General features: G+C 31.9%; 3 non-coding genes across 3 annotated transcripts; 1 reads left to right on the plus strand and 2 right to left on the minus strand.

The window, feature by feature from the left end:
• The first annotated feature begins 2,312 nt into the window (after nucleotides 1–2,312).
• Trnav-aac (transfer RNA valine (anticodon AAC)) lies at nucleotides 2,313–2,385 on the plus strand. Its single transcript has one exon. It is a non-coding gene; the product is annotated as a tRNA-Val (tRNA).
• Nucleotides 2,386–4,487: 2,102 nt separating this feature from the next.
• Nucleotides 4,488–4,560, minus strand: Trnav-aac (transfer RNA valine (anticodon AAC)). The gene has a single exon. It is a non-coding gene; the product is annotated as a tRNA-Val (tRNA).
• Nucleotides 4,561–6,947: 2,387 nt separating this feature from the next.
• On the minus strand, nucleotides 6,948–7,020 carry Trnav-aac (transfer RNA valine (anticodon AAC)). The gene has a single exon. It is a non-coding gene; the product is annotated as a tRNA-Val (tRNA).
• Between the last annotated feature and the right edge of the window lie 7,995 nt (nucleotides 7,021–15,015).

A 15,015-nucleotide genomic window follows, 5' to 3' on the forward strand; every position in this document is an offset into this window, starting at 1 on the left:
TGTGTTTGGGGAGGAGGGGGGTCCATAGCCATACATCCAAACTGTGAACGTACAGACTCGTGGGGGCGAATTTCCACAACTATGTACCTGAATGTAAAAAATGAAAGCATTTTCATGGGAAAGCTAAAGGATTAATTGTAGAGGGATTATAGCCAGCTTCAATGGCGTAGTTATGGGGGGGGATGATGGGATAGATCCCCCTTAGAGCCTTTTTTTTATGTTAGATTTATGATATATGTACAGTAAAAACATAATACTTTAACCTACCACGTCCTTATTTTGGTTTTTAAATTGTACCTATCATACGCAATATGCCACGCGGAAAACGTTTTTTTTCAATATTTAATTGTGATGATAAGTGATAACCACTGACGCACTACCTATGGCCACGAACCATGTGTACCCATACCATACTTTTATCTATTCTGTGCCCATACTACCCACGTGCCATGTGTAAAGTGACAACACTGACTTTTATCAAAATAATAAAATTTGATCATTTTTAGCTTCTATCAACATTTCAATTAATTCTTTTCGTAGTTCTTGATTTCTGTTTAAGTTATACTATTATTTCGTTTTTAATAAAAACAATTACAATTTTAACTGAGGACGAAGAAACTTCATTTAAAATATTAATTGAATTTTACTCTACAGAAGTACAAAATTTTGATGTTTTACTTGTTGAGCTGAAGTTGTAGAGGCGCAAAATTAGCAGAACTAATACAGTTCCAAAATCGACTCTTTAAGCTCTTATTGAGTGTGATGCTAAAATGTTTCCTAATATAATTAAAATTACAAACATTTTATGCACATTGCCTGTATCTACCACCACACCTAAGCGGATGTTTTCCACTCTAAAAAGGGTAAAGACGTACTTAAGAAATACCATTTGTAAAGAAAGAACAAAAAATGCTAACATTTTATGCATTGTGATTAAATAATTGATAATACATTTTAATAATAATTAGCCATTATTTCTCTTAAAACAGGATAGATTGAATAAATTAGCTATGTTGGCAGGCCATAAAAACATAGAACTTGACACTGAGGCAGTAATTGATGAACTACCGAAAAGACCTCGAAAAATAGATCTTATTTTATAAATTATTATTTAAAAAAAATGAGTTGTCCAATTTATTTGTTTCAAATTTTCAATGTATATAATATTATAAAATACATAATTGTCTACAGTAGTATATTAAAAAAACGTTAACTTGAATGAGGGGTGTGGGGGGCGTTGTCACCCACTTAACGTTTACTCAAAAATTCATCTATCCCCCCCCCCCCAGAACAAAATCATAACTACGCCACTGGCCTACTTAGACATCAGTCCCCCTATTCTACGCCTATTATTATTATGTAGTAACTACTAAGTATTCGTGTCAAATACTACTTTTGTAGCATCTGTTTACAACAATATATAGCTGTTAAAATAACTATTATTGTAAGTATTATTTGTAAGCTACATTATTTATATTTCTAGACTCTATAGATACATTTATTATCGGCTTAGTGCTATTTAAAATATAAAAATAACATTTTTCTCCAAAAATTGATTGCTGTGGGTTCACTTAACAATTTCTATACTGTTTGTAAATCCATGAAAATACCATTAAAATATTGTAAAATCAGTGATTTAAGGTTAGTAGTAAAAAAGACAAAACGTTTGAAATTGTGGAGGCACAATAGTGAGACGGCGAGAACGCGGCAGGACACCGTCGATAAAAGACTGTTCAAAACGTCCGTTGGGATGAAATTGATGACCGCAATTCCCAAACTACAAATAACTTCTGGTAAAATGGCCGATATAAACTTGTAATGTCTAGTGTATTTTATAAAGTTGTTGTTGAAACGGCCGGAATGATCGGAGCAGGGCATTGTGTATTCATGCAATATGAATAGCGTATGCGAGCAGTATATTTCCCTAGATACCATCTCATATTTTATCCCGCGGTCTGCTTAAAAGAGATACACTCGCCAAACGATGAGGGGTAGAGGAAAATGTGTGAAATATTATTTTTACGTGACACGTCTCTACGGTACATTTGCACACGTTTCGGATAGCTCATATTATTATTGTAATATAGGCAAATCATATATAGCTACACTCGAGAGAAATGTGTACAATATATTAACAAGGAAATAAAATATTTTGGTTTTTCATTTCGTTACCTTAGTACACACTTATGCGTTATTGGTTATTATAAATATCACTTTGACTCGATCAGTTGTGGTTGTTAACGCTAATTATTATTAGCTTAATATTATTGATCGACACTTAAAAATACTCGAATTAACAATTTTCGAGCATCGTTTCCGTGGTGTAGCGGTTATCACATCTGCCTAACACGCAGAAGGTCCCCAGTTCGATCCTGGGCGGAAACAGTGACTTTTTTGCTTTATTAATAAAACTAATTAGAAATTAAGTTTATTTTTGCATACGTTTATTATATTATTTCAGTTACTTTATAATTTCAATAGATATTAATATTTAAAATACACAAAGATTGAAAAACAAGATAAAATGTTGAGAGTTAAACTAGTAATATTTAACCACATTAGGATAAATTAAATATATTTTAAAAATGATAGTTGTACGTACCTACCAGTTTTATGGGGTTTTTATTATAAAAAATTGTTTTTTGATAATTAATTATTTTTTAATGTAATTATTACAGTACGTCTCGTTTCCGTAGTGTAACGGTTATCACTTCTGCCTAACAAACAGTAGGTCCCAGAGTCGATCCGTGCGGTACAATTAGTTTTCTTATTAGTTTAAAAATAAATATAGGTGATTTTATCAACACCAAATTTTTTTATGTTTTAAACCTACATATTCATTTTTTATTTTTTTTTAATTATTAGATAATAATAATTAAGGTTTATTAAAAAAAAAAAAAATAGCTCAATTGGGCTCCCGAACGCCACACACTCGTGTTCGAGTGTTGTTAATAACCAAGGTTTTACACCGTTTATGTACTTCAGATACCTACCTATTAATAATATTAATATACATTGTGTTCCAGCATGAAAGGTAAGTAATAGGTGATTGGACATCTGGAAGACCCCCAAATAAGCCTCCCGTTTTAATTTTTTCGATAAGTCAAACAGTTAAGTAAACAAATAATGTCTTAAAAAAAAAATGATTTCCTGTTATTCAGTGCAATAAGCTCACCTTAAAAGAGGGGTCACGTCATTTCCAGTCTTTTTCGGCCCTCAAAAATTGATAAGAAAAAATGATTAAAGACCATAGATATATATAATAAACTAGATTGCTAACTGTACATGCCACTAATTAAGAAGATTGAAGCAACCACTTTCCGCCATCTTGGTGGGAATTAGAACCTTATCACGCGAGAATAATATATGTTTATAACAATCACACATATATATATTTATATAATATTATATAATAATATATATATATATATATATATATATATATATATATATATATGTTATATGTATGATATATATTATATGCATTGATAACACACATATATTCCACCAGAATGGCGGACCGTCGGCTTCAATTCTTATTGCTAGTTAGCAATCTAGTTTATTATATATATATCTGTGTTAAAGACATGGTGATAAATGACAAGAAATTAGAGTTAAATAATTAGAAACAAGAAATAATAAATAAATGATAAGATATTAGAGATAAGAGATAAATGATTAGAGACTAGAGGTAAGATATAAATGATAAGATAAGTGATAAGAGAAGAGTTAGGGGCCGAAAGGGACTGAAAACGATGTGATCAGTAACGCCTGGTTTTCTTTGATTCTCTTTTGTGCGGATCTTCGTATACGATATAGTACGAGTTCCCCCACTTCTTCAGCTCCCTCTCACTCTCTCTCTCATACATATATATATATATATATTTGATTTTATTATGATATCTAAATAGATGTGTTAGTGTATGTTGGCGTTAAAACGTCGCCAATTAAAATTAAAGTGGCTTGTTATTCTTGCGTGCGTTGATTCACTGACATTTTACGTTCGCACGAAAGTCCACTGCATCTGTCGTATAGTAGTACAAAATGCATTCAAGTTGCGAAGACGTTATTGATCAACCCCCACTAAAAAAAACATTATTGTTTTTTCCAATTTAATACTACTTTTTCACTTCTGCCGCGGGGCCCGAGACCCAAACAATTTTTTTTTTGAAGTCATTATTTTTTTACTTAACTGTCGAAACCTTCAATTTTTGACTTATCGAAAAAATGAAAACGGGCTTATTTTCGGGGTCCCCCAGATGTCCAATCACCTATTACTTACCTTTCATGCTGCAACACTCTGTATAGTATTAAAACTACCTAAATTAAGTACCAGCTATAATAAAATGCATGTAAGACGTAAGTAAAAATAAACAGTAGCTACATTTATTTATTTTTCGTTGCTCAAAAAAACCTAATTTCTAATAAATTAAAAAGAAGCTTAAAATACCATACCTATATAGATGTAAAAAAATAAAAAAAATAGCTGTTTCCGCCCAGGATCGAACTGGGGACCTTCTGCGTGTTAGGCAGATGTGATAACCGCTACACCACGGAAACGATGCTTCAGTTAATTAAAATTAAGTAGTTCTTGGTATTGAGAGTTAAAAGGAAGTTAATTAACCCATATTTTTGAGTATAAGATGAGCATTCTCCAATAATTATTTTGGTAGTCTAAATTATGATATTAGTTAGAATAGATACCATTTCTGTCACGTCAATATTTTTAGAATCAATTTTGTTTATTTCTTCACCAATCAATGCCGAGAAGATATTCCTGTTTATTTTTATAAAGTTACATGCGAATCGTATAATAACGATACGTCTCGTAGAGGTATTTTAACAGAAACCTGAACGTGAAACTTTTTTGGCGAGGAACCCTAGAAAAATGATTTCCTTTGCCTCCGACTATATGGGTTTTTTATATTAACTTTTAGAGGGACGAAACAAATCTATTTATTTCCTAACCCTATTTCGCCTTATATGCGTGCGCGTGTGCTTTATTTTTTCAATTTATCGTTTACAGGAAATTGAATCGGATTTTGTATATGCATGTGATCCGAAACCACTTCGTCCAATAAAAAGAAGCGCTATTTTTCGACCTAATAAAACACAAATAAAAAGCTATCACGCATGACAATATCCCTCTTGTTTGTCCCGCTATGTTTTATATGTATCAAACGCATACACGGCTTTATCCTTTTCCTCTTCTTTTATTCCCTCATTTCCTGTCTACTTTTCTGTATGAAAAAAATCGTACAAAACGAACTCAATAGAAAATCATTACAATCTGGTGAATCTATATAGGTACAAACACCATAATATATAAACGTATATCTCTAGTCAACCGAAACATCTATATATTTCTCTATAATAACCGATCACAAAACAGGAAATCCTGAATACATTCGATATTTCTGGGAATACTAAACTTATCGACCATACAAAACTAAGTATAAACTGAAAATTGTTTAAAGCGTAACTTTTATTATATATACACCAACTTACATAGACGGCTTAATACTCATTTAGAGGCAGATAATCATTCCATTTTGGCGTATAGGAGGCAATTAAACAGGTTTTGCATACATAACTCATTAATATAACTTAAGTAGCCAAATGCCTACTTGAACATGTGATTACACTAAAAAAATATATAGTTAGATCAACCTTTGAAACGGTAATTAAATTATTTTTTGTATGTTTATTCAAGAAAGCATATATTTAAAATATGACAAAAGATAATATGGCAAGTGATTTTAATATTCTCCTATAAATAGGCTGACAAAAAATAACTACCAATAAAGAATCCTCATTACTGTATTTATAAGTACAATCTAAATTTTTAATTAAGATTTCCTGTATAATTGCTTATACTTCAGCGTTTACGTTTTAAGAAATAGGCGGTGTGTTGTACTCATTATAGTTAATTTAAGATATTTAAATATTTGTTAGAGCAATTTTTGCCTTATGAATGTGATTATTCAAATATAAAGAGCCCAACTGCATACGAATAAAGACTAAAACGCAAAGGAACTTACAAGTCTATAATATTATGATTAATACAGGGCATATATAGAGACACAATACATTTAGGTATAGACTATAGTTGGACTTACTTAATACACAATAGGCCTTAAAATAAACATTTGTTGGCTTAACTATTTATTTAGTTATTACAATTTCCAACTATAAATGGTATTGTGTCCAGTGACATAGCTACCGTGGGTGCAGGGGGCAACATTCTATTTTAGGGCGTTTTTGTACTTTGGGCGTTTACTATACATGTTAACATGTAATATAGGGCGCAAAAAAAGTCTTACTCCTGGGCGCTTTAGTCTCTTTTAGTTACGCACTGATTGTGTCCCTATTTTAACTATATATTTTTCTCGTGTATGTGAGATTAATAACGATAACGTCCATTTGTCCGAGAAGCACATTGGTTAAGATATGTACATTTTCCCAATGCCGAAGTGTTTATTCAATTTACTACACATAATATGTTTAAACAGCGTCAATAATAATTAGTAATATATTTGTTCCTAGGATTTTTTTATGAATTTCTAAAAAACGGACAGCTTATTAAGATACCTATAACCTATTGCAGCTATTTAATGACTAACGAAAGGTTACATAATACTTTGATGTATACGATACATTGAACAGATATGATATATTTTACGTAACACAAATATATAGTACAAAAATGTTAATAAGTACTTAAAGTATACTTTATATTTAAATCCACGCTAATCGCTATTAATCTAAGCCCTAAGGTATAAGCAATAATATAAATGTTAAAGATGTAATTATTTTGATGTAACTACATTATACGTTAAAAGTATGAAAATAAAATAAAATAGAAGTATTTAACTAGAAAATTGCTTAAATATTAACAGTTTAAAAAATAATATATAAGTTAAATGTAAAAATTGTAAAAAAATCGCTGTTTCCGCCCAGGATCGAACTGGGGACCTTCTGCGTGTTAGGCAGATGTGATAACCGCTACACCACGGAAACGATGTGTATCATTGCGTTTTTAGAGCCTTTTAACATAATACGAATATGTATCAACAAAATAATTATATTTTATCACAAAATTTATATTGTTAGATTACCTACCCCCACAGGCCACGTGTACTTTCAAATAAAACCAAGTACAAACTTAACCACATTAACTGAATAAACTAACAAATAATATTTACCTATATTTTTACTTTCCATCTACACCGTTATTTGTACAAATATGTACAATTATTATTTAATACCTATTTAATGTTTAGTTATATTTGATTTAACATGAGGCACCACATAAAATTGCTTTTTCAAAAGAACATTATGTTGATTATTTTTTTTTTCATGTAGCCTAACAGACCATGAAGGCCCATCATGAGATGATTATATAATTTAATAACGAGTTATTTGTCAATAATAGATGTAATGTAGATACCTATATATTTTTTTCAGAAGAACTCAAAGTAAAAGCTATAGGTGGAAAAATAAACGGAAAGGTAATCCATTGAATCAGATTTGCTGATGATATTGCCATGGTAACAGAGACAGCGACATGCAACAATTACTGGTTACATTTAATGAATATTAAAACGATACCTTATGAAGATCAATATAAAAAAATCAAAAGTCATGGTAGTTAGTAAAGAGAGTAGAGTCCCCATCGTTAACATACATTTAGATATTTAGGAAGTACACGAACCAGTAACAGTAGATGTTCGGTAAAAATAAGACACTTAATTGCGTACATATTGAAACAAAATTGAGAACCCCGTTTTGTAAAACTTTTATAGTTCATAATCTCTGGATTATCGCGGGCGATCGGCATAGCTTATTTAAAGCAAACTATCGCTACATATTTTCCTTATGTAATAACTATAACACATAAATACCTAAACAGTAAAATAAAAGGCAACGTGGTACTGTTACCAAGAATTTATTTATTCACGATATGGTGTACCAAACGACCCGTAGCAATATGTAATTATGTTTATACAAAAGTATGAAATAGGCTTTGTCACTAAAACAGTTATTTGCAGGGTCGGCCTGGCACCCAAAAGGCCCCGGATTCTAAATCTCCCCATACAAATTTCCTCAAAAATACACTCGGATTTAAAAAAAAAAAGGATTAATAATCAAACAAAAAATCGGGGACGCTCCCTAGACTGGTTTCAATTAGTAAAAAAAATTCTCGAGTTTTTTCAAATTTTTATATCTAACCCTTCCTGACCCTATTAAGTGAGAAAATCTCTTTTTTTTCGATTTTTCGAAATTTATTGACACTAAAATGAGTAAGTTTATTTTTGTGCTTTTATATTGTACGCTATACTTTCCTAAATTAACTTAATCTAACCTCCCCTTTAACCTTTCTTCCCCTTTTATGTCTAAATCACCATATGGATAGTGTCGGGAACTTGCTGTATTATAAGAATAATTGATGCATTAATATTGGGCACCCGCTCGCTTTGCTGTCTTGGCGCCGTTACTTCGCTCTGCTAAACTAAAAATATCCTAGGTTTGCAGGGTACAGTCAGTATTGGAGGAAGTTAAGTTTCAATTGAAGCATAAGTAAAAAAAATCACACTAAAAACTACAAACAAGAGACTTGTTCAGAAGAACGCTTGCGCGAAAGTCCCGCCGTAGTAAAAGTGAATAAAATGATCGAAACAAATGTTTCTCTTCAAAACAGGGTCAGGAAGGGTTCTGGGTTAGAGATAAAAATCTGAAAAAAATAGGGTACATTTTTTTACTATTTAGAACTGATTTAGGGGGCGTCAAACGTAATTATTGCAAAAAATCCAAATAAGAACCACCCTAATGTACATATATGACAACAAATATTGCCAAGTGTCTAGGCCTGAGTGACATTAGATTTAGATTAGTCGCGTTGCAAATAGTCACATTCGCCTGGCTGCGACAATATTTTGTGGCCACTTCGTGCTTTACCAGTCATCGGGACCGACCAATTATTTTACTCGGGAAATAATAAATACCGTGGACAGGTGTTCGGTGGTATCCTAAACGAGGTGTATACGTAGGTATATTATTTTTATTTGGAGAATAAATTACATTACACACAGTGAAAGTAAAGCGGACTCCGTGTACACACACATACTGAACCGCGGCATATAGGCATGTTTATAGCCGTCTGTGCGTCTGCTCCGGCTAAGGACATTTTTTATGTTATATAGGTACACATAACATTATTATAATGTGCGTATGCTCCTTCCCCCTCCCCCACCCCCCTTGACCCGATCGACCTTTCCGCCGTGTCTCGCTCATTCTCACCGTACAGCTCCGATTGTTATCACGTAAAGACTTTATTAAACCACGTATAATATATGTGCCGACGATTCCAGTAATGTCACTTTTAAGGTATTTAGCCGTGGTAAAACGAGCCCGACATTCCACCAAGATCGGGTTTCCAACTCGACAACGGCGACACCATTAATATTATTATTGTGCATGTAGGTACGCTCTGCACCTACTCGGGATGTGTTAATATTAAAAACAAATATATAAATACTAACCAATGCAGAAATATACCTCTGCAGTAATAAAGTATAATTATTATTGTGCTTATTCGTGCACGTTCTTGCGATACCTACCGCCGTCGCAGGATTTTCTTATTTGTGGACTATATGTTATTATAATTAAGGACATATTATTATCGCAATATAATACAACACACAATTGCGATAATTATTAAGTAATATACACAATATTATTGATATCTGAGCTGTTGTAACGGTTTTGCACGATGTAATATTATCATTTTTCTTCATTGCGCGGAATCTGTACTTACTGTTAGCGATTAATCGTCATATTCTGCAAAAGACGGCCGTTGATAACGGCCAAGTGAAAAACGTTTCGCCGCGAACAATAAGAGAAACAAATAGACCTAGAAAATGGGAAAAAGAGAAACGTTTGAGTTTACTGTCGATGGTAAAACGAACCGTCTTCCCACGTTTTTTTTTTGTTGCATTTATTGTCGTCTCTTCCGAAATCCGAGCATCAATGTATGTATACATACATAAGTTGTATAAACACATATACACACACGAGTGTCGTTATCTATCACGTTACGGTATTATTATAGGAAATTGGCAAGTATAGACCGAATGCACATGAAACCGATTCAATTTGCCGAAATCGCCCGATTCCTCAGACGACAACAGCAAAGGCGGGTATAACCATAAAATAGGAATTTGGTTAACGACATGTGCGCCACTTATTGGATCCAACGCGTAATTCTATACTGTCAAGTGCCAACCGATCCCTCAGGAATAATTCCGTCTGGCACATGCTAAATTTCCGAAGTGAGTCAAAAAACAAGAAAATAGGTTTTCTATTTTCCCGTCACCGACCCAATACTGAAATTCTTGGGCTTTAAACGCGGATACTCCAAAAGACCCGCGCATCGTTAAGAGCGTGAGCGCGCACGTGTACGGCTATTTATGTATATTCAATCCATAAAAAACGCTTGACCACCGCCATACCGAGCTTTTACGACGCCTTGGATACATCATAATATTATAACGTTTATTTTACCCTCGGTGACCGAAACTTGAAACCGATGGATTTTTTTCCCCCTGTTTGTATTAATAAAACCCGAACATGTCACGGCCGATTCATTCCACTCGAGCGGTCCTTATAAATGTATTTTACGATTACATTAGATATTATGATACACGTTTACAGAATACTCACTAAGACATTTTTTTAGGCAACGAAGTCATTTAATGCATGACTTGGACGACGATTAAAGGTATTCCATTCAAGAGGACGCGTAGTCCTTTCGCTCTAAGTATAGCATTAAGTCAAGTAGAAATTATTTTTTATGTTTTTGAAAACAAGAGAACTTTACGCGCACTAACTTAAAAACTTAGAACTTAATCTGTGTTCTCTTTTATAGTTGTTTTTGATAATTTGAAACGACCTAATTAACTGATGCCTTGGGGTAATAAATATCATTAGACAGATTGGAGACGGTTTTATTGAAATTCAACGTTTTCCGCGATTTAATAGTGTAAGTACATAAGTGATAATTTTTCAAACTAGGGGTTTTGGTCACGCACGTGAAAACAAATAATACAAAACCCGTAGTTTTAATTCACGTGAAGAAGTTATACGCATCACACGTGATCACGTAAATACTTATTAGTTAGGTACTTCCGTGTATAACGGCGGCAGTCGTGCGACCGACTATAATGGCAACGAGTGATGCTCACCCTTTCCCCATCTAGTCTAAACTATAACCAATAGTGGATAGCCCATTAGTTAGATATGTTTTAATAAATAAATAACCACACGAGGACGCGATCACGTGAAATAGAGCCCTAGTTTAAACTTTAAGCCCGTCACAGTAATATATTATAATATAATTATATATAATTTCAACCACTTATCCTAGTTTCCGGGTTGCATTTATGGATGTGTTTAATGGTTCTTTAAACACCAAATAGTGTCTACGATTATAGTTAGGTATATACTGCAGTCCATAGATTTTAACGATCCTTTAAATTTAGTGCGTATCTCATCCTGGTTAGTGTCCCTAATCGTTTCACTATAATTATAAATAATTATTTGAAACAAATATGTAATAGAAAATTACCAAAACTAATTCGAAAAAACAACCTAGCCATTATGACTTACTTCATAATTACTGTTTCCTGTAATTAAATATTTACTGGTGTACGGTTCATTGCGTAATACGTTTACGTTTATTTAAAACGTAATATTATTAAGGGGAAGTAGTTATGCTATTACTACACATGCTAGTATTTCACAAGTCTATATGAATTAAAATCATGCATCACATATAAATTATAACCGCTTAGTTACTGCTAGCCCCAGGTACTAGCGGAGCCTCAACTAGCCACTAGTATTATTCATTACTGTTTAGTATTTTCATTTTATTTTATATAAAATAGTTTAAAAGGATTATATACCGAAAAGTGAAACGACCTTCAACAATCATCCACCAATGTTATAAAATATCTATTTCTAAAAGCATAGAAAATATATGAAACTTTTTTATGGAATTTACAAAACAATATTCAATCAACTGAATTTTTATAATACAAAAACCTGTCAAATTTTTCACTCTTAGTATTTCATATTTAACGTTGAAAATTTAGCCAAACATTAAAATACTAGTGACCTTCTTTTTATAATGTTAAGTATTTCATACAGTTTTACACTGTAGCATCTAAATGTATTGAGCCGTCTGTCTGTTTCCACAAAACGCTTGAACATCATGCAACTAAAAACCAGTATTCAATAATTATTATAGTAATTTCTCATTACGTATTATAACGCGCTTCTAATGATAATTACCTTTGGTTGTTCGTGACGAGAAAAGATACTGCTTGAGATTTTCGGTGCAGCATAATTAAACTGGAATCACAGAATTCGCTGAAACATGCATATGATGTATAATATTATCAAAAAACGAATTCAATATTTTCTTTTTATATGATGTTTGGCCTGCAGACTAAAATTTAACTATAACAACACATACCGGTACAATAATCGAAATGTTGTTTACAAATGTGTACTAATTTCAAGTTCAATAGCCAATAACACTTTGATATATTAATATATTATACGATACAAGTTTAATAAACAATATGATATTATTCAACGGTTTTTAGAATAAGATAGTTGCCGGCATTTTAGAGCTAACATGTTGAGCACCTAACAACCGAAGCTTGTGTTTTTGCCGGTGGATCTTTGATTTGTACCTATTGTTATATTTCTGAAGATAAAATGTGTATTATCTTGATTTTGTAGTTTGCACGACCAAGCCATTAGTTGTTGTATTCAACAAATTGAATACTCGGTCGCGATAGGAATCCATTTCACATTGTCCTCAATTAGCGTACCCAGTTTTGTTTTACCATTATACTTGGCCAACACTGTAAATCATCCCATCTGGCGTGAGTGTCATATTATTCACACGCTAGAGCTGATACTACACAACACCGGACAGACAGACCAACGGTAATTGTGCGGTAATGTCGTAAAAGATATCATTGCAAGCAGTACCTACTTACAGAACGAGATTTTACTATATAGACGTATTTGTCGAGCCGCACACTCGATTATAACGACATCGCGTCTCCAAGTACATTATTAAATTGGTCGGAGAGTCCTTTGAGAATATCTAATTAAGAATTGAGAATACGAATTAAGATCAGAGATTACCAGCTCCGCGCTGTGGTATGGAATGTTGACTTAAATTCTTCACGTGTATAAATATGTCGGTACACTAACAACCGAGCGTATATGTGTGTTTTATAATGCGTTGTTAGATACCTTACAGATATGGACCCAAATTACCGAAACACCGTGTTTCTATGTGTATATTATAAAAAAAAACATCTTCATTATTTCTAGCGCTGGCCGTTGGTTTTTATTATATTATACGTATTTAAATAATGCAAATCGTATTCACTTATAATACGTCATTTAGATATGTATACGGACTTGCTAAGACTACGGGACATGATAAACGGTTTTCCACAACTCATTATATCTGATCGTAATTCGTTTACAGTGTAATTGGCAGATCTTCCAGTTATGGCGTGTTCGATTCGCTTGTACGCTTATGTTATTTATGTATTTTTAAGTAAAATACTTATTTCAATCGTTATTTAAATTGCTTTAAGCGTTAAACACTTATCAAATGCATTCAATGTTAACATGTCACTTACTGCGCGAGGACAGAAACAAGTTGTTTATTTATTTATTATTCTTTTTTTTTTTGTACTCAATAGTACATATAATATAAGAAGACCATTTGTTGTACATCTGTTTCAGCGCTTATATGGAATTATTAGAATACGTTTTAAAATATTCTTACTAAGCTTTGTACACCTCTTGAAAAATTAAGCACAGAATTATTTATTGTAATATATAAATAAATTGCAGCAAATTGTGGCGTGGTATAGTATTATAATTTATAATTATTATACTGTTAACTGTACTTTAATCGATTAACTGTGTTTAATGTATTATTTTGATTTAATTACCATTATTAGCAAAATGATTATACATTTGAATCATTTTAACGTTAAAAAAGTTCTGGTATTTAAAAGTTGTCAAATACAGGAAATGTGTAAACCATTAGGGTAAAGGATTTAGCTGACCTGAAATTAGGTTTTAAATAATAAGCCAAAATATTTGTTTTAAATTGTCTTTATTCTTTATTAATCATAATTCATAACCAATAAGTATTGGTATTTTTTTTATGCTTCACAAGAAGCTCTTAGCAAAACTTAGCAAAGTGTTTAGCACTATTTAGATAATTTTTAAAATCATTTTTCTATTCGATACTCTTAGAATAATTTATTCGAATGACCGTCGAATAATTTTTTTTATTTGAATGATCGATAATTATTATACACATAAAAAAAACTTTGATTAAATTATTTATACCTAGTTTATTTTTCTTAGGTAAGTTATTTTATTTTTGACACAATTGTCGAATAAATTAGTTATTATTCGCTATTCGAATAAAAAATGCCCAACTCGGAATATTTTAAGATTACTTTAAGACCACAATAAATTTATTGTTGGGAGTACTGAACAATTTTGCATTAAAAAATTTTCACGTATCTACACTGTAATGCCGTCGAGGAAAAATATCCATTGTAAGTAGTTTACTCAAAGATAAATTTTTATTTTTGTGGAGACATGACAATTAGTTTGATAAAACTAAAATAAAATTATATAATTGATAATTATAAGACTTTGGAAATGTATACTATAATAATTATACTCAATTTGTATCTATACAGTATATTTTATAGTAGCTATTGTATTTACTGCTTAGAGTATTAATTAGTGTTTAAGGGCCGTTAAATGTTATTACTTATTATACAAATAAAGACAATAAAGACTGTAAATGTGTTAATAATAATCGTGTTTTTGGGGTTATTTCTCGGTATAAAAAAGTGTAGATAGTATAGAAAGTATAGATGCAGAAGAATAAATTAT

The sequence above is a fragment of the Adelges cooleyi genome, unplaced genomic scaffold (genome assembly GCF_023614345.1).
Source record: "Adelges cooleyi isolate 19-005CV unplaced genomic scaffold, UGA_ACOO_1.1 ACOO_flye_CR_arks_rails_tigmint_CR_PRNA_30, whole genome shotgun sequence".
In the NCBI taxonomy this organism is placed as follows: Eukaryota; Metazoa; Arthropoda; class Insecta; order Hemiptera; family Adelgidae; genus Adelges; species Adelges cooleyi.